This window comes from Tinamus guttatus, unplaced genomic scaffold (genome assembly GCF_059628265.1).
Source record: "Tinamus guttatus ecotype Peru unplaced genomic scaffold, ASM5962826v1 Tinamus_guttatus_pri_ptg000242l, whole genome shotgun sequence".
In the NCBI taxonomy this organism is placed as follows: Eukaryota; Metazoa; Chordata; class Aves; order Tinamiformes; family Tinamidae; genus Tinamus; species Tinamus guttatus.
Genome location: NW_028288776.1, coordinates 4,383,350 through 4,402,516, shown reverse-complemented (window position 1 = coordinate 4,402,516; position 19,167 = coordinate 4,383,350).

Sequence of the window (19,167 nt, the reverse complement as noted above, 5' to 3'; positions counted from 1 at the left end):
ACACAGCTCATCTCTGGTCAGCTGCAGAGACTAGCATGGCATCTAATTCTAAACATTCAGATACTGAGGAAAGCCCTAAAGTCCCAAGGGAATTTACAACAACTATGATAACTCACGTTGCTCCCAAAAATTCACGTGCCTTTAAATCTAAATTTCTTTGATCTGCCAACATCAAATATGACAAAACTGTTCTTTGATTTCCATAAATTGTGACTTCCAATTCAGTCATTATGTTGAGGGAGATGTTTATTCCTGAAACAGATGAGGTTTTCCTCCTAGATGGGGATTAATTTGTATATTTACTGAGTAAGGGAATATGTTGATCCAAAGGAACAGAAAAGAGGGGTTTTTAATACGAGTGGTTGCATTTTGTGTCCTTAGCAGAACCCAGTGCTTACCCCTCTGTGATGAGGAACAACTGCAAGGAAAAAAAGTATGTGCCCACTGGCCAAAAGCTGACATGAATATTTATCTCAGCAATAGTGCTCATTAGTACTGTATTGATATGTTGGTTCAGCAACAACATGCGGTTAGTTCTATCCTCACAGAACTTTTCAAAGGTGAGTTGCTCATCATTAGCGCACGCAGCCTTGTGGGATCTGGCAATGACAGGTATTGGTCTAATTGCTTCCACTCTCACCTCAGGCTGAATAAACAAGGAGAAAAGTACTATATTTGGTTCTCAACAGGGAACAAGCATTGTTACAATCCACTTTCCTCTGATAATTTGTATGTCCAGATGGATGCGTTAGAAAGAGGCCTTTTCCTGTGGTAAATACAACAATTACTGTCAACAAGATATTCCCCTCTGCACCCAAGTGTTTGCCAGGCTGCAATTATATCACAGCTTTGCCTGTGGGCTCAGTTATACCCCAAGCTGACTCAACCCCGTGGCTGGAAAGAAGGAAGAAGGAGACGATATCTGGCCATGTGCTCCCACCATGGGTTTGGGTGCTGCTCTGAGATGAGGTGAGTTGACTGAAAATGCCAAAAATTTTTAAACCATCAAAAAGGGAGCAAGCTTGGATCACTTTATGTCAGTAATGGCATGAAGGAGAAGCGCAGCAGCATGGAGAGTGACTGCAGGACCTCCCTCCTGGAAGAGCTGCTAATTTTACTCAGCTGTGTTGTGAACCTATGCCCTTGAGAGGCAGAGATCAGGCTGGTAAGTGGGACCTACACTGCTTATCCTCATAAATTTCTGAAGTGTAAATCATATACTCTTCAACTCCTTCTTTCTTTAAGACTTTCCAAGCCCCTAGTTATTTGAACTAATTAGGTCACCTTTATTTTCTTTTCATCAAGGCTGAAAAAGGCAATGACTATTGCAGACTCTTTTTTCTCTATCAGCTGTACTTGTTCTTCTGTTTTGGTAAGTAATAATTCATACTTTTTCTCAGCTTGACTTCACTCTGATAGTGTCTAGTGAATTAGAACAGATCTGCACTCCAACTTTTAGCACAGGTGGAGCTCTGCATATATACAGATAGATACAACACCCATCAGCAGCTTGCAATGATAATTCAATTTTTTCCGTGTATTGACAATAATGGGTTGACCTATTAAAATAGTTGAGACTAAAATTTGTCATCAGAATAGCAGTGCTAGCAAGTAGCTCCAATTCCCTACAAAAGTGTATGTGTTTGTGGGGAGCATTTAAATATGTGTGTGTATATATATACATATATTTTAATGCATGTGTATGCACTGTATGTGTATTTACATACATATACTTTTGAGGGTTCAAATTTTTTAGATCCCAGGTGAACAGTGTTTAACAGACTTGTAATTTCCTTTGTGCCTTGGTTTTCAGCTCTGAAATTCACCATGTGCCTGAAATGCCCCATACTAGCTGCTGCTCCTCCGTTCTGTGTAATGTAGGCGCGAGAGGAAGATGAGAAAGGCAAAACTTTAATCCATGATTGCCTAAAGCAATATACCTCCAAATCCACTTCCTAAAATGGTAATTTAACATCTATTCTTTGCATTAAAATACTCTGGTTTGTAATAAAAAAAAAAAAAAAGGCAGGATAGGTGGAAGATTCTGCAATGCCTCACTCTTAAGCAGAAAACTGCAGTGAGCCCTGTAGTCCAATTATTGCTTCACTCCTGACAACCAAGTTCCTGTGAATATGGAGCCTTGAACTTGAAACATTCATCTGGTATGTGGGTGTTGTGACCTCTGTTATAATTTTCCCTTCTCTTTCTCTGGTATTTTTCCATTGCAATGGGAAGGAGAGTATCTGAGGCTTAGTCAACCTGCTAAACTGGTGTTTACTGATTCCAAAGCATCAACCTGAAACAGAGAGCAGAGACTTTTACTCTAGCCACTTGTTCACTGGCAAATTTGTAGGTACATTCAAGTAATCTTTTTTGACCACAAACTTCATGCTAGATCTGTTTGGGCTTTCCCTTTCAAACTCCCAGTAAAAGTTTAAATTGTTATGAATTGGATCCGTCCACAAGAAAGGTTTTCTTTAAAAGTAACCAAATGGCTTTGTGTACTTACATCCAGAATTCAAATCTGAGTGTATTTCAAGGCTAGCTCATCAGGTACTCTTCTAGCTCAGTACAGAGGCACGATGAGCATGTTTAAGGCTAATGTGATATGTAAAATGGCAACATTAGCTAATACTTAAAGTAGATCTTTACACTGATTTATTCTTCTTATGGGTCTCTGTGTGGGAATCATACCGAGTGAAAAGATCCCAGGGGCAGAGAAAATTGAATACCAGAGCGGCATTTTCTCAAGCTGTGTGCTAACTTCAAAAATCATTATCAATAATCAGTGATCATCACATCATTAGTCTGTGATGTTACTATTAGAAGTAGCTGAACTTGAGGTAGTTTAAGGCTGAGGAGCAGCCTGTCTCCTTCCGGTTGTGGACACCCGGGCCTTGAGCTCCTCCTAGGATGCGGGCCTCATCCTACTTACTAGTCTGGTTAGCTTTGTTTACCAATCAATGTTCCCTTGATCACCACCAAGTCTTGGGGTTTAATTTGATTAACACACATTTAAGTAACTTAATATTTAAGCTAGTAGATTCCTGACTACTTTCTATCTCTTTTTTGTCCAGGAGAGAAATGAATGGGTTAGCATCTGGCACTGTATTCCTGTGAATCCATACATGAAACCTTCCTTTATTTCCCAGGCTCTCCATAGATACAACTTTAAAAAAAAAAAAAAAAAAAAAAAAAACTCCAACATTCTCGAATCAAATACCCTTTGGGTTGCATGGCCTGCTTCTGTAATGTTAACTTAATGTGTTGTGCAAATGGCAAAGGCTCTTGGGAAAACCAAAAACCACAACAACAAAAATATAATCCCCTGTAAAATATAACATTTAAAAAAATAAATAACATTGCTAAAAGAAGCATCAGGAGAGAAAAAAACACTTTCACTATCTGCTGCTATCTGTTTGAAAACAACCAAATCAATGCATCACAGTTGCAGCTCTTAAATTTTGTGTGGCTGCCAACATCTCTGCTCCACCTGCTCTTTGGGTAAACCCACTATTGTGCTTAATTACAGGCTGATGGCCAGAAGGAAGGATGGTGGTTTGGATGATTTTTCTTTCAATGCTTATTGGACTATTCTCTTTTATACAACAAGTACTTATGGTTTTTATGCAGAAATACCAGTCTAGTACAGTTCAGTAACCACTAAACCACTTAAGTGAATGACTGTCATTTTAAGGCTGTGTTGTTTTATTGGTTCACTTTAAGAGAGCATTAGAACCAGTAAAGTGACTTCTAAAGCACTTAGATGTTTAGCATTGTGTTTTATTTGCTAAGCTTACTGCAAGCCTGCTCCTCTTGAGTTTATTGCCATTAACTTCCCATTGACTTAGATGGAGCGGTTCTAAGTTACGGGAGAATATTTAACAGAGGTATAATACACCATTCTGTGTTTGAAGAAATACTGTTTGATTTTAAATTACTTCCTCTTAGCAAATAACTTTCAACTTGATATAACTGAATCCAACAAACCATCTCTCACTGCTTCATTTCAATTCCATGTAAATGTTCCTGTTTCACCATGTTTAGCTGAAGCATCACTGCTCATGTGAATGTCTTGCTGCAAACCAGTTTATTTCTGTGGGAATCTGAAATGAAAGCACTACGTGATTTAAAAATATATAAGGGATAAACAAGTTTCTCACCTGAACTTTTGTAATCTTTGCCATATTCCTGTATTCAGATAAAGACAGGCATTTGCCAAGTGAAAGTTAGCATGATTCATATACCTAAAAAAAAAAAAAAAAAGTTACTTTTCTGATAAAAATATTGCAGGTCGTCAAGTAGTAACTATACTTCTCAGTCTAACTGAGCAGGGATGATTCTTCTACCTTGCATACCTTCCTTTATTAAGAATTACCTTCCTTAGTGTTATTAATTTGGAAGGTTGATGTTTTGTTAAAGGACAAAAAAAAACAAAACTAAGGCAAACCATGCACTGTTGTGCTGACATACCAATGGTGGAATATCAGCTACTGCGTCAAAAAACTGCTGGTCTTTGGCTAGCAGCTTGTGCTACAATTAATCCTGCTGATGCTAAGAAGTCACTAGTTTCTGTGAGTGGACTGAATTTTAGGATATTCACTTAGAGAAAATTAGCCTTTTGAGTCAGCCTTCTTCCTAGGGTTATGACTGTTTTTGTTCACTGATTTTTGTTCTCTAGAGGCTATATGCTGTGCTTCTGGGATGTATAAAGGCACCTGAACTATGCTGAAAGTGTTTGTGGCTCCTCTCAGTATAGTAATTAGTGCTTTACTGTCATATCTACTACAACATTTTGATCAGTCAATTTCACTTCCTCAGCTAAAAAAAATAGAAATAGCCCTGTAATTTCAGAGTTATAGAGTCTGTGCACCAGTTACAATCCCCTGTTACAGACAAGAGTATTACAGTCATTTTACAAAGTACACGCTAAACTGTGAAATCTGAAAACATCATTCACAGAATCAAAGAATCACAGGATGGTTAGGGTTGGAAGGGACCTCTAGAGATCATCTAGTCCTCTGCTCCAGCTGGGACACCTAAAGCACGTGGCACAGGGTGGCATCCAGGCGGGTTTTGAAGATCTCCAGAGAAGGAGACGCCACAACCTCTCTGGGCAGCCTGTTCCAGGGCTCTGTCACCCTCACTGTTAAGAAGTTCTTCCTCACATGGAGATTAAACTTCCTATGCTTCAACTTGCACCCGTTACCCCTTGTCCTGTCAATAATTTGAAATTATATGTGCTCTGCTAAGAGGAGTTGTGAAGTAGTTGTTCTGTGACAGATGCCATTCCTTGTGATGTTATGTTCATTTCAAACAGATAAATAGGAATAGCTGATGCTGTTCTAACTTATTATTTGCATGCATTTTTATTTGCTTTCCTTAGAAAAAGCTTGGGGGATGTGAATAAAATAGAGACTGGTGTTTGCCTGTTGTGAGCATCTGCCTGAGGCCAAGCTCAATCCTCGGCTTGCATCCCAGATATCTTAATAAGAAGTGAGAACATGAAACATCTGGGAAAATCCTGCATGACAAAGCCAAGCCAGCATAACATCATAAAAGGTAAAATCTCAAGTCTGATGGTGCCTGGTAAATTTATTTTTAGGCAGCGTGTGTGATGGGGAGAGATGCAGATGGAGCCCTCCTGATTTAAAAATGGCTTTGACAGAGTCCAGTCAAAGGCCTGAGCGAATGAGCTTAGCCTGTATCTCCACACCCTAATCCGTGTCTCCAAACAAGGAGAAAACTTGGCTGGAAGAAATATGAATAAATCTATAAAGCGGGTTAAGAAGTTTGCTGTGTCACACAGGGAACAGCAGACCCCTTCCAGAAGAGCCTTCCTTTGCATGGTGCCTGTGCCAGGAGGCAACGCCATGTGTCATCTTCACCCTCCTCCTCATGCTGCAGGTACCTCCCGACCCCACATAAACACCACGTGTGGGCAGCCCCCCGAGAAGACCCTGCGGGGTTGGACACTATCAGACATGATGGAGATCAGTGGGCAGCGGGGTGAAAACACAGTCCCTGCCATTGGGGGGGATGTCCAAGCCCTGCAAAAACTTCCAGTTCTGAGAGGTCCACTCTCCCAGCTCTGGGAGTCCCAGCTCCCCAGCTGTGTGAAACCTCCATCACAGGTGGGTGAAATCTGTATCCTGTGTGGGTGAAATCCCAGGTGGGCAGCTCTGTGAGAGGGACAGCGAGCTGAATAGGACCCCCTGTCGCAGGTGAAAAGGGTGGAAAAAAACACTCTGTTCTGATGCAGCCTTTTTCTTTTTTTTTCTTCTCTCCAATAATAAAGCAATTAACATGAAAGACTCCTTTGTGAGAATATTGTACCCAGGCGTCATCTCCAATAAGCTGCATTTTTTTTTTTTTTTTTTTCTGAAGCGAGATTGAGGCCACCTGAGAGCAATCACTAATTATAAACTCCGCTTACCTGAGGCCTTTTTGACTCTGTGTGGTCAAAGTGGGCAAGTTCCTCAGATAAATTTGTGGGGGCTCCTCATCTGGGAGCTATATGCCCACTTCTGTGCAAGCTGCTCTGTCATTTCTTCTGCAGTAGCTGGTATTTCCCCTCTGGATCTTCAACGTATTCCTGGCAATAAGAGGCACTGGTGAAGAAGTTGGAATGTGGATGGTTTCACCAGGACAGCACATGTGGAGCTGACAGAGGTACGTATAAGATAGCATGCTTGGGAGCTGGAAAGGATGTGCGGAGCAAGAACTATTTCTGATCTTGAAGAGATTTTGGAGATTATTTAGAGTGCTAATAATAATTACGGAAGGAAGAACATGAGTTTGCAGTAATAACGGAGCAAAAGTACAATGTGACGCAGTGCAGTATAAATACAAGTGAAGAGGCTGTGACTGTGCAACAGGAAGCATTTTCTGTGGAGTGAGATTAAAAGCATATGGCCTTGTGGAGTTTGTGGCGCTCAGCACAACGGGAGCTCGTAGTGTAGATGCGGAGAAAGATTGAAGCAGTTTGTTTCCTCTCAGCTAAACAGGGACCTCACTGTAGCGTAACAGAAATATTTATAGTTTCAGTTTGTCCAAAAGCGGTTATGGCATTTTTATGAGTTTCAGAAAGCCAAGGAGTAAAGTGCCCTTGGGTGTAAATCAGTAACACGGTGTCACGTGGTTCATGCTGCCCACAGCACTGCGAGAGAGAGGAGGGCACTGCGGGGAATGTCCTGGAGCAAATGTAGGGGCACCAGCCTTTTTGTGGTAAATGGTACTTTTATTTTGTGGATTGGAAAAGAATATGAAAGCAGAGAGGGGTTTATTTATTTTTGTCTTGTTCTCCTCTTGTCCCCCTGAAGAATTTCTGATGTTATCCTGTATCAGGTGATACGAGAGAATCCTGAGGGGTTTATTTTGCTTGGTCTAAATGTGGAGCTATTTCTGAAGAGAGCCCACTTTAAAGCTCTGTAAATCCTAGCATAAAAACTATGTGCCTTCAAATTCATATAGCAGTGTCCACTTTGAGAACAAATCTCTCATTTTTATTCACATGTTTAGCTTAATCTGTAGTCATAACCTTCTACATAAGAAACTTTAGAAAAACAAGAGAGAGATGAAAGGCTACTCTAATTAGCACTCTTGTGTTGCCAAGCTTTCTTGCAGTTATTAATTTTCAATTTTACTGTTCTTTCCCCTTTCTGATTGCTTCACGTTTTATGCGTGGGTGGTGGGGACTTATGATGGAAATAGTGAGATGCTACATTATTAGGACTTCTTGGTATTTTATTTTACAACACACTTCGCTCTGTCAACAGTCAATCTCTAGTGCTTATCTGTGGGATGGCCAACAATGCACTTCTGTTGTTTTGCATGCTAATCCTTAGCATCAAAGTAAATGAGTGCATGGGTCCTAAGCAATGATAATTCACATTGCAGCTTTTCAGGAGTACAATATGACTATTAAAATGTCTGCTAGTCCGAAATTCCTCAAGCTAATATGACAATCACGTGGCCTCCATCCGTTAGGAATGGCGGATGGATATGTTGGTAGGGTTAAAATTATGGCACTCAGTAAGGTCAGTTGTGCCAAAGATGTTATGTTAAAATCCTCCTATCAAGTGATAACTTTTGATTAGGAATCCCAACACTCCTAAATTCCTTAATTTATATGAAAGAATATCAATTCTCACAAGATTTGACTTCATTGCAGCTATGGTGATAGAAAAAGTTTCCACTTACCTGGGGAAAATTAGCAGGTCTTCGTTGCTTTTTTTTTTTTTTTTTTTTTTTTTTTCGGGGTATAGAAGTTTATGCAAACCTGCTGGCTGTCAGCTAGTGACTCTGTGTTTGTGAGGCAACACATGTGAAGCAATATATGTGACTATTTGGCAAACTGTTTTTCCATAACATTAAGGGTTATGTGGGGTTACAGGAAGAAATGTTTCCAAAGAGCGCCTGGGCGCTCTTTTCTGGCTGTTTCTTTGTGCTCCATGAAAAATGAGCTTTGCAGTTTTAAGTTTTGCCCCCCAGATCTGCCTATTCCTCAGTCCTGAAAAAATGAACAATGAGCAAGGCTCTTAACCCTGCTGGCTAGTCAAAGCAAAATGGCTACTGTATGTTTGAGATATTTTGGTGGGGAAAACTTTTTGAAAACTGAAAATACTTTTGAAAAGTATTTGAAAGCTGAAATAAGGCTTATTTTTCCACTTATCTGGTGTGGGAATTCTAGTATTTCTCTTTGGATGGCATTTTTTTTCTTTCTGTACAAAGACACAAGTCTCAATTTTTCTTGAGTATTCAGGATGAAGAACTGCCTGATGTGGTATCTCAGAAAAAACACCTATTTCCACCTATGGATATGGAATAGTTTTACAGTAAAAATAGTTTCAAAGGGTTCACTTTTCTTTATTTTATTTTATTTTTTGTATGATTCTAGCTCTCCCACACAGAAACCCTACAAACTTTTATAGCTGAAATGAGAAGTACCTCAGAGAATGGTGGTGCTGCTTTTTATGGTTCTGAGGGCCACATAAGCTCCTTGACATGTAACTTCTGTGAAAGCAAGCTGGCCTCCTTGTTACCATCCTAGGTAGTGGTTCCATGAGGCACAGTTGTTTAGTGAATAGAGCAATATCGAGTTCTTACATTATTTTTTTTTAATGCTTTGAAGGTAAAACTGTTGAATATATTTTATATGTCTATTTCAATTATTTATTCCCTTGGAAAGCGAGGGCAGTTTCTATAATGGCAGTTTATAAAAATTAGAAGTCTTTCTATTCACACCTATGTAAAAATTCACCATTTTTCATAAGTGTGAGTTTTTTGTTTTGTATGGTTTATAGTTTCCCCATGACCATGTGTAAACTTGCTCATCAAGTATTGATAAGAAACAGTCTATTCTGCTTGCTTTATTTCATGCTTTTCATCCTATATTTTCCCCTGTGCCTTCTCATATGTTTTCTAGGTTAAAGCATAGAGTTTTCTCTCTTTCTTGCAAAACTTTCAAATATGTACTTTTCAGGCTTATTAAGAATCCTTTTACAAATTCAATTAAGAAAATGTAAATCCCTTATGGATGGGACTAGAAGAAGATCTCTTATCTGGAAGTCATTAGCTGTCTGACTGCTGCCAGCAACCTGCCTACACCTGAGCTACCACTGGGTTGTCTAGAGCAATGACTTAGGCTTTTTTTTTTTTTTTTTTTTAATGTGATTTGCAATAGTTTATTGAAGGCAAAAGAAGAAAAGTCATAATGAGAGAAGGAGAATTCCTATAAACATGTGTACCAATCATTTAATTACTTCATCTTGGTACAATAAAGATAGGTATGTAGATAGGTATTAACATGCCTATAAATTTGCAATTAAAACAAATGGAGCATGATTATATCTGCAAGAAAGATTAAGTTCTGGATTTGGTTCCAATGGAGATCTTTTACTGGGGGGGAAAAAAATGCCCCTAATTTAAGGACATGCTAACACTTTGTAATGCAGCATATGATAGAATGAGAGCCAATCCAGCTTTTAGTAATTTAGCAAGAGTACAAGAAATGGTGCAAGATGCAGTATGGAGCTCTGCAAGGCGAGCATGTGTGTCCTGAAGGTATTCAGTAGACAGCCTTGTATTCAGGGAATTGGCAACTGGCTCGTAATAAATGCACATGGTTGGAAATGAACATGAAGGAAATGTACACCGAACTTATCCAGCCTGGTGCTATATTCTATATAAAACACTGGGAACGTTCTACATCTAAACAGTATCATATAAATGTTATACAATCACATAACTTAGTAGTTGATTTAATAATTGCGAGAAATAAGATTTACAAATCCTTTTCATGTAATCTGATAAAGATGTCTTGTTAGACTGTTGCATGAGGCAGAAAATTAGGTCATATTCATAGTTCAAATAGCTAAAGAAACTTGCCTGCCCCCAGTTTTTAGTCTTCTATGAAGATGAAACCAGAGCATAATGCTGAGTGCTCAACCTAGAAGGAAAGGAAGGCTTGTTTGGTAGGTAAATGTTTTACCTTGAGATCAGATAGAAAATGGGATGCTACTAGGGATTGAATGGGAATGGGGAGTATCTCAGGCAAATCTCAAAACAGTCAGAGAGGGGAATAGTAATTTGAGCAGGAATTATAAGCAGCTGGATGGATCAGGTTCTTACAAGGTGATCTCAGGCCTGAAATGGCTATGTGGGGATGTCTTTTTATAGCTGTAAGTCAAAATGTAAAGTTTATATTCTCCTACACCATTTTTTTTTGTGCTTGTATGGAAAAGGAGGGCAAGTGAGGTGGTAATTCCCTTTTCTGCTGGTATATTCTGTACCCACCCTCACTAAGGTGGTTCTCTGTCCGCATATGTTTTTGCATAGAGGTAGCATCCTTTTCTGTGTGATCACCTATTGGACTTTATAGGAATCTGAAGTACAAATGGTTACATTTGTTGAAGTTTGTGAAACATTAACCTTTTGTTTGAAAAAGCCATGTTGGATGGCTTCCTGAAGTGAATCTTTTTTGGGAAAATTTCAACTGAAGCAATTCAGCTGTCTGTGAAGATGAATCAGGGGAATTATATGTTGTTTGGCTCACACTCAGTGGGAAAAATAACTAAAGCTTTTTATTTTTTTTTTTGTAGTGGATGTGTATGTATGGTGTAAACTATGACTGGAGAGAGAACACTAATGTGGGCATTTTCCAACTTCTGAATGTCTAACTTTGCAGCAGTAATGCCTTTAATGTAGACTTTTACTATTGTTGTATATTGTTGTATATGTAATAAAGAAAGAAAGGCATGTTGCTTAAAAAAGGCTTAATATAAAATTCCACCAGCAAGAAATTGAAAAGTCATTCAGCTACTGGTAAGCAGATACAACACAGAGAAAGACTATCTGATCTGAATGTTTCTGGAGTTGCAGAAGGGACTGGTGTGTGAAGTGGTGTTACAGAGCTGACTTGTGGGGAGAAGGCAAAAAAGCATCAGGTGAGAAATTGCTGTGAAATGGGATAGTCTGGAGTGCAAGTTAAACAGTGCACCCAGGACCTGTTCTATGGGGTGCTACTTGCTTGGTTCTAACTCCTAGATATGATTTTAAAATAGTTTCTTTGTTTGATGCTGAAAAACAGTATTTGGAGAATCTCAGCTGCTCTACTGGTGCAGTAATGATGAAGAAATCCAAGTTAGTTCCTATCTTTTTCATAAAAAGATCTTAACCTTTAAGGTGCACTGATAGCAAATGTTAGCAATAAACCAATCTTATCTTTTTTTAAAAAAATTGATATTCTGTATTAAAGATGCATTTTTGAGTGGGATCATGTGTTAACAATGAAGACCAATGCAGTGTAGAAAATGTAACAGTAAGTGAAGTAGTGAAGGAGTCAAAAGTTATGTTTCTGCTAGGAGTATAGGTTTGCACACAGATGTACACATGTGTATAGCATGAAGATTTTCATATACATAAACTCCAAGGCTGTACTTCCTTTTATCAGGATTAAACTAATTCTATACCAAGAAAATGACTGAGTTTGTGTGCAAAAAACTATTGCAGGTAAATAATCTGTATAAACAGAATACATTATATCTATTTAACCTAGAAGTCACATTGGTACTTTTATTGAGCAAGAGAAGGGCAAAGAGAAGGACAAACCATATATAGGTTCTGTAAAATGGAGCATTTTCATTGTTTCAGCCTGATATGCTGTTATCCCATACCTGAAATAGTTTTATTGCTTATATTTTAAGTTCATCTTGAGATGGTTGTTTCAACAGTGCAGTGATTGCAGTTAGCCTAAATCATCACGTAATTGTGTACAGTGTTCACCATTGTAATACTCAGCTATAATTAGGAACACCTTTGGGAGAATGTGAAGAATCGCATTTATTACTACTACGGTGAAATCATTGCCCATAGTGTTGCAGGGCCATAAAGTAGTTTGAATAAATTAAAAAACAGAGGATAATGTGATAATATTGTTTTCTATTTTGCTATTTTCTATTAGAAAAGGAGCTTAAAATTGCAGGTGGAAACCAGGCTGCTGCCTTACTGGAATTTTGCTTCCTTTTGAAGCATTGCATCTAACTTTAGGTAATTTCCTCATGTAATTCCTCACTTAAGAGTAAGCCCATGTACAAGTAATTTCTGTCAGGAGTAGTGTTTGAGCACAAGTTACTGACTTCTTTGTCCTGTGTGAGACTGTGATTTCAAGTAGTAATTTTGAGGTATTGATGTAGAATGAGGGAAACTGCTAAACTCCCTTGACAGCAAGAGCTTTATAATTCAAAATAGAAAAGCTGCAGTGAGGGGGTCTAAGCAAGACATGCTTTGTGTAGCTGTGCAATGTACTGGTAATAATGGAGTTCAAGTCCCTGCTGTCTCTGGTGTTGATTGATGCTTCATGTTTGAATCGCAATGTAGATTGGAAAAATCTCTGCTGCATTTGCTGTTTTGAACATAAATTTCAGTTTGGATCTGAAAAAAAAAAAAAAAAAAACTCCCTACCAAATATTTCATTGAAAATATTGCTTTTGTTGATAAATCATTTTTTTCCATCCCATTAATTAAATTTGTAGCTGATCAGATCAGATGCCACTGGTTTCCCATGAGATTTGTGAGAGGTTTTTTTCGCCTATCTGCCCTGTGTGCTGGAGTGGCAGCCTGTGGTAATGGTATTTTTTGGTTTTCAAGTCATCTATCAATAATAGACTTCTGGCCCTATAATTAATTAAAGTCGAAGTATTGAAGAATGTGGACATCCCTGCCAGCTAAAAGTGTATGAATTTTCCAAGAATGAAATTTGTTTTTGGATCTTCATGTAGTCACTCAAAAGAGGGTATCAGTAAGGGCAAATATGAAAACTTTGTAAAGCAGAGAAACATTTATATAAAGCTACTGGTAAATACCCATCTTGTTCATATGTGACTCATTAAGGATCACATAGGCCCCACTGACATCACGTCAGCCAGTATTCAGTTTTGGCCTTTTTCAAATGCTTCCAAAGTGATGCATGTATTCTGCAAAAAGTCTATGGTTTCCTTCCCTTCCTGCTCTGACTGTGACTTCTGTTCCTCCTCACCATGGAGGAGACAAAGCTGGTCTTCTCCTTCCCCTCATGTCCATTCAGGGCTCATGGTGACCAGAACGGGCACTGTACATCAGGCACTTAGCCTGTGTGACTGATTTTAGTAGTGTTGTGCTGGAGGAGGTCTTGCCAAGCACTTTTCTGATATCTGCTTCATTACTGAAGATAGTTTATGTTTGTAAAAAGGATAGAGATTTGTAAAAGATTCGTAATATTTCTTAAAGTTTCTAAAACGATTCCTCAGCCCATTGTTTCGAGGATTTAGCTGGTTTTATTAACACACTTCAAAGTTCTTTGCTGGTATCTAGTGGGATGTGTTTGTGGATTTTTCTTTTTTTTTTTTTTCTTTCTTTTTTGTGGTGTGGGCAGGAAGAATGATGGGAAGATTGAGAAAATGGGGGAATTCTCAAGTGGGGCTTGTCAGGCTAATTATTTTTCTTTCCTCAAGGCCAGAATTTGTTTATGAAATTGAAAGGATTTTGTCTGAAGACATGACGCATAGGAAAAAAAACTTACTTTGGCACATGTTAGAGTTCATATCTTTTAATTTATCTTACTTACTATATTTTTGTTATAATTTTTATCCAGTAATGGCTTACAGTAAATTCTCTTCAAAAATTCTGCGTTGCAAGATAAGTTGATTATTTTATTGGATTTATTTGGGTTAGATGACAATTTTATCACATTTGTTTTCTTTCATTAAGCCACCCACCCAAACTTCCAGGAGACTGTAAAAGTAAAAACAAATAATTGAGTATAATTGTCTTGCCCATCTGCATTTATGAGCCCTGTAGGAAGAAATTCATAGCTGAGCAGATGGAGCCAGTGCAAACTAATTACTACATCTGTTAGATTTTGAAATTATGACATAGCATTTCAAATCTGGTTTTATGTACAGAAGACACAGGGGTTTATGAAGATGGAGCCTGATGGATAACTGTGGGGAGAGGTGGGAGCTTGTTATCCATGAAAAAAAACATAGGATCATGAAATGCTGCTCTTTTGGGTGCCATCAGTTCGTCTTGTTCACCTTGGTTCAGTGGTAACTCCTCATGTGGAAAGCAGCAGAAGTCTGCCCAGATGATGCCGGTAACAGCTGGAAAATGTGCTTCATTCCTTGAATATTTGAGAAAATTGGCCTCTTTTCCCAAAGTCCTGAAAGACTCTAGAGCAGAACATTAAAACAAGCTGCTGGTCATACTTTCCATCTGATCCTGAGGTCTAATGCATATAACAGGAAAATCCCTCCTCATGGAACTGTCTGCTGTGTTTTAAGTGAGTCTTAAGCACATCATTTTTTTAGGGTAACTGAAAAGTTTTGAATTAAATAAAATCAAGCAGCCAGCCACAAGTTTATATAATATAAAATAGAAAAAAATATTTAGACCTGGTTAATGATACAGAATGTTTTACTAGACACTGTCAGCAAACTGAGTGAAGGAATCTTTGGAAACTTGACGTAATGTTTAAACAGAAATGTCATCTTAAACAACACTTTCCTTTATTTGTTTTCTGTTAAGTGTGATTAGCTAAGTTTTATTTGTTTATTTATTTATTTTAGGACAAGGCACTGCTGTCTTCGTGTTTTGTAATGCTGTGCGCTTTTGCATGCTAGCATAGATAATTCAGTTACAATAGAACTAATTCTGTTAGATAAACACAAAGAATAAATTAGAGGTGAACTGGAATAACTTGTAACATATCTCAAGACACAATTTACTGATAACTGCTTAAACACATGCTGCTCTACCATGGTCTAGTGTCAGATCTGGCAAGCGCTTAGTTGTAATAACTTTTGATCCACTTCTCTCAGGTTAATGAAAATTATGTGACCCTGCTGCTGGGCTGTGTGCCTTTTCTCTTTTTTCCTGCATCATTTAAATCTGATTGTGGTAGAAGATGGGCAAAAAGGAGAGGGAGAAGTGAAACTTTCCTGTGCCACTGGAATATGTGTTTCTACTCAGTTAGACCTATAGTTTTATCTATAAAAGAAGACATTTTCATCTGGCAGAGTTGCTTGACATAATTTCTGGACCTTTTTTTAGGTACTTTTCCAAAAGTAATTCTAAAGTCGTCTGCTTTCCTGTTTTTAAAAGCTTTAAAGCAACAGGATGATGATGCCTAAATCAAATACTACACAGACCAGAACATGGAAAAGAAAATTAGGTGGAGTGTAAATAGGAAGGATTGGTACAGTGTCGAGGGGGTGCTGCTGTGGTAGAGGGTAACATCCTTAGCTGGGTGGGTGCTGAGATAGGGGATGAGGATGTGCTCCAGCTACCCACAGCTTTGCTCCCTTTGACTTAGGGGCTGGTGATTCTCCTGTGGAAATGCTGTCATGGAGGTTAGTGCTTAGTCCTAAGGACTAACGCTTAGTCCGAAGTGGTTTGTAATCTTGTGATGAGAAGCGATGTCCTTACTCTTGCGTAGGTGCTTTTAACCATGGCACTTCTCAGTTGCAAGATACAAAGGATATAAAACATAACGATCAATCTGTATTTTGTCTGTCACATTAAACAATATCCTTCAGATTTTTTTGTCAAATCAGTTGCTATTTTTTACTTTTCAAACATTTAAATATCACATAAACAGAGGTGGTAGGAGAGTGCAGAGATCAGCCAAGACATGAAAACTTTCTGGTACTTTGGAATATTCACTTGGCTTTATGAATCTGCTATAATGTGAAGCCAAGAATGTATGCCTTGAACATGAGGGGGCATTTCCTATCTGATGCGGCTCATTTGTCTTCTGGTGTAATGCTATTCACCACTTCTCTGAAAAATTCCTTGGAGTTACTGGTACTGCTATTTTTATGTGTTTATGCTCTGGAAGCTCTGTTGATATTCCCCAATTCTTGTGAACCCTTTGAAGTTTTTTCATCTTTCCCCAAATGCTGGGGCTTGTTTAGTAATATTTTTCCCTTTTTGTTTTGTTTTATAGATTCAAAGTTTTAAGTTCAAATTCTGTCTCTTATCTTTTTGCGTTATTTGGGATTCTTTCTTATGTTCTTGGTGCCAGGATCCCATTCACCCTTCAAACTACGCTAATTTTACTTTGCAGAACATAATCTTTAAGTCTTCAAGTTTTTCTGCATGTTTTGTTGCAGATCCAGCTTGTAATACAGTCTGAAAAAAGCTCTGCTCTCTCTAAGAGATTGACTCTGACTCTTGACTAGGATTTTACTCTTAAAATGATCACAAATCATTTCTGCCTTTTTATACTTCATTTAATTGTCTCTTGGGCATATATATGTATTTTTTATGGCAAATGTGAGATGTAAGGAATAAAGTTCTGTAGTTATTTGACCAAATGAAGGCCTTCTAAAAACAATTTCAAAGCTAGCAATTTCCAGAAATAAATATGCTTGCTACCTGTTTTCTTTCCACTCCCACTGCTTTCAGATACAGGAGTCTGCTGCTACTGTCTCCAAGTTTCCTGGTACTTTAATGCTGGTGAGACTCTAAATTACTTTTCCAGTACCCACCTGGGTTACGGTCTCTTTCACAGCCTGTTGCTGGTTCCAGCTGCTTTGTGCCAGATTCTCTTAGCAGTTTTGTTTGCTAAGTTCCCTGAACAGAGAAACTGAGCATTGAGCTCATCCCTCAGCAAAGTGGCACTTGACATGATGTGGTTTTCAGATCTATTGAATGGTGCCTGATGTAGAGAGGTCTTTTGATGATATTCATTTGCCAGTATTTAGCTAAATAAAAAAGTCATTTTGTATGAAATGACATCTCAATTTCCATTCTGAGAGAAGCTTTTTATATTAAAGAAAAATACTGCGTTCTAGTTGCAATCTCTGTGACCAAATGTATGACATAGGGTAATTTGATCACAAAAGCTGGCCTTTATTTTTATAAATGCAATAGAAGTTTAAACTTCAAAAAAGAGGGCTGTCTATTGCTATTTTCCATGTTTACCAAATTTGCTCAGACTACAACGAGATGAGATCCAAAGCTTGGTTGTCTAGCAAACCTTAAGGAAACTCTGGGCTTCATCCTTGGGTACCAAGTGAGCACAAGGCTTTTCAAGCCAAGAAGCACAAAGCATGTTGGACAGGAGCACAGGATTCATCTCCACCCCCACAAAATGCTCACCAGGACTCTCAGGACTCTTGTGCTCTGATTCCTGAGCTTCTTCATGTAAGCCTGGCCACCGAATTGTGGCTGCCTTGCCCTGCAGGAAAATACGCTGTGTGCAAAAGTCATTTTTTCCCTGCCTTTTTAGGCTCATAGAAAAATCTAAGTCACAGAGATCCTGCAAATGGATTCAGGCATTTAAGCCAAGGGTCACCACACCATAGTTTGCACAGTCTGTCACATTAAATACATTTTTTGAAAGATTCTGGATTTCTAGGTTTATATTAAAGCTTTATCTTATTAATGGGGTAGCCTTGATTAGTGTTGCCTTATGGTACTCATTTAACTGTGACAGGTTTTTGTTCAGTGTGCAGACAAGGTGGCCCATGGGTTAGCAAATGAGGAAAGAATTTGGCCTTTGAAATATTAATGCATACTGACATCTGTGAGCATTTCATGCAAAGAGGAGCAAACATTCACCCAAGAAATCAATCCTTAGCATAAATAATCTGTTAAGAAAAGTTGTATAAGGAAACTTTTTCCATAGAGAAGGTCATGAAATGCATCTGTGAAAGTGTTTACATGACAAAATGAACTAGCAAAACCATAACAAGGCAAGAGCAGCAGGAAATCCCAGAGTCTGTATTTACTCCTTATCTCCTGGGGTTGGAACAGTAAGGTATTCTCCAATAGCAATGGCAGAAGAATAAAACTCAAAGTACAAATGTGTACCATATGCTTTCTCATACATCAATTCAGTGCTTTTTTTTAGCACACTTGGGTGTGGAGGTCTTACCAGGACATGAAAGACGGCAGAGCATCAGATTTCTAATGAAACTGAATCATGAGGATGTGATCAGTGAACTGAAGAGCAGAAAACCAGGTGTTCCAGGTGTATGGAACAATTGGTCTCTGTTTGCTTTGTTATGGTGGTTTATAAGTAATTTGTGCAAATACTTTCACAGATCTCTCTCGAGAACTTCATTCTGCCAGTGCCTTTTCTCAGTAAAAAGTTTCTCGTGCTTAGTGTGGCTCATTTTGTAAGCATATTTGCTCCTCTTAGTAAATGAAAGCTTCTTCCTAACAGTTGCAAGCCTATCTTCCCTCCTCTTTATCTTCCTCATTTATGCAGGAACCAAAATGAAACTGAGCTGCAGTGGTAAAAACATCAAGACAAGCCATTGTGTGAGTGTTATTATTGTCATTTATATATATTTTTTCTGCTCCACATTCTCTCCTTCCTTATTCTCTGATTTCTCTTTTTAAGGCTTCTCTACATCTCACCTCTTCCCTATTTCACCTTCATTCTCCCTTCTTCCTAGATATCACAGTAGCAGATATAGCCCTACAGAACCATAGGACAGACACAGAAGAATAAATTTAAAAATGTGTATTACACAGATGTGGCAGACATAGTAAACTTTCAATTATTTTTCTCCGGTTCTCTCAACAGTGGGGTATATAGCCTAGGTTGAAAGTTCAAAACTCTCCAGTTCCCACAAAGCCTAAACATCCAGAACTTCCTCCTTTTGAGGAAGTGAGGTG